Below are 2,452 nucleotides of genomic sequence, written 5' to 3' on the forward strand. Positions count from 1 at the left end.
TGTTCTGTTTCTGGTCCAAATGGAGGGTCATCTTGTTTTGAACCTAAGTTGTTTTTAAAGTACATTTTTAAGATATTTTTTTATTATTGTTTATTTGAAGTGGAAGGGATGCATCAAAGTGTCTACTTACTGAGCTGCTTTGACTAGAAGACTTAACTGGCCAGGCTTCTTTCTAAACTTTATACTGCTTATTTTGTTTTCTGTGTTAGTGTGACGCCTAGACCCTCCAGTACAGAAGTCAGATAGCAGTGATGATATTAGGCACTTTTATCTTTTTCCTGAGTGGGAATGCTTCCAACATTTTACTATTAGATATCATAGACTTACTATTAGAAATCATATACTTCCAGTAGATGTCTTTTGTCAACTTAATGAAGTTTTCTTCTGTTCTTGGTTTGGATTTTTATTGGGTGTTGAATTTTATCAAGGGCTTTTGGGGGGCCCATTCATTGAAACTATCATCGTTTTTTCTTTAATATGTTAAGAAGACAGATCTTTCTGGTAATAGAGAGAAATCTATATTGTTTATGATTTACTTGTTAATGCATTCTTAACAAAAAATGAACCTTTTAAGAAAGCACATTTTGATCTTAAATGTTTGTATATTAACAACATTATGTAGACGCTCAAATAGGACAGAAATTAGATTTGGACAAAATATTCTTTTTTTTTTGGTGCCGAAATCCGAGAATGAACCAAAATATTCTTGTAACTAAGCTTCGCTATAATGAAATACTACTCAGTAAAAAAAAAAAAAATTTTTTTCTGGTAACTTCTGAGACTCTACAAGGACTTTTTCAGCCTCTAACCATTTCAGTTTTTTCCTGGCTTATTTTTCTAGCCTCTTAACTCCCTCCTTTAAAATTTTCTCTCTCCCTGCTCTGTCTCCACTTGCCAGAGAGAGACTTTCTTGTGCAAGTAATAATGACTCTTATTTATTTTGAGGCTACTATGTGTCAAGGGATTTATATAGATAATGGCTGCTCTTTAATCTTTACAATTCTGGAAGCCAGGTATGGTATTGCATCTTATGGGTGAGGAAATTGAGCTCAGAGAAGTTAACACTTGTTTGGGGCCACACAGCAGGGGTAGTCTGCAAACCCAGCTTGGATTTCAAAACCCATGTTCTTCCTACATGCTATCTCTAAACCAGACTGTTTCATAGTCCAAGGTCAACTTGGGTTCTGTCCTGTGGCTTACCCACGTGATTCCTGAGCATGGTGATATGACCACTTTGTGTCCCCAGTATGATTTCCTTTAGAGAGTTTTTCTTCAGACAGGTACTTCATTGCTTTTTTACCAGTCTGATATTTTACTTCTTCCTAAGAGATTTCTTTTAGTGACTAAACCTTTCTTAACTGCATAAAAATAAGAATAAGTAGTGTCATGGTTAATATGTGGGTTCTGGAGTAAACTATTTTGGTTGGACCTTGATTTTATTTTTCTTTAACTCTTTAAACATTATGAAATATTGGCCCTCAAAGAAGTATAGAGAATAAAATAGTGAGTACCTGTGTACACACCACTTAAACTGAGAAGCAAAGCTCCTTTTAAAGATGAACCCCCTGGTAACTCCTTCCCAACTGTGTTCTCCTTGGAAGCAGTTCCCTTTTAAGGGAACCACACTGTTCTGAATTTGATACTTTTCATTCCTGCACATATTTTCATATTGATGAATGTCAGTACCCCTAAAATGTATAATTTTGTTTTACATTTAAAAAACTTTATATTAAAAGTATTAATGATATCTTTTTGTAACTTCTCTCAGTATTGTGAGGCTCATATATGCAGCTCCCGTGCATTCATTTTCTCGGCTAAATAGGATTCTGTCGTTTGACTACATCACAATTTACTTTTATGTTTTCCTGAGGATTGACAATTACTTTATTCTGTTTTTTTTTTTTTTCGGTTATAATGCTGCTCTGAATATTCCTGTCATATTTCCTTGTGCACACTTGCATGTCTTTTAGAGTATGTGCCTAGGAGAAACCACTGGCTTGTGTGCCGTGCACATCTTCAACCTTAGTGGATGTTGCTAAATTCTTCTCTGAAGTGGTTTCACCAGTTAACGTTCACACCAGCAATGGGTGGTTTCTGTCGCTTCCCTGCCTTCTCAGTCCTTGGTGTCGTTAGGCTTTATCATTTTGGCAGATCTGCTTGATGTATAGCGTACTCTTATTTTGGTTTTCAATATATGTTTTTTGATTACTAGTGAGTTTGAATATTGCTCCTTGATTTTATTGGCTCTTTAGGTTCTCTCTTCTGTGATTTGCTTGTTTTCATCATTTATTTGTTTTTCTGTTGTATTGTTTGTCTTTTTCATATCTATTTATAACTTTTACTAAACTTTAGATTCTAATATTTCACTTAGGTGGCTTCAGATATCTTCTAGTTTGTGGCTTGTCCTTTAAGACTTTTTTTTTTTTTTTTTTTTTTGAAAATAGGAAAGAAG

This window comes from Pteropus vampyrus, unplaced genomic scaffold (genome assembly GCF_000151845.1).
Source record: "Pteropus vampyrus isolate Shadow unplaced genomic scaffold, Pvam_2.0 Scaffold28, whole genome shotgun sequence".
Lineage (NCBI taxonomy): Eukaryota > Metazoa > Chordata > Mammalia > Chiroptera > Pteropodidae > Pteropus > Pteropus vampyrus.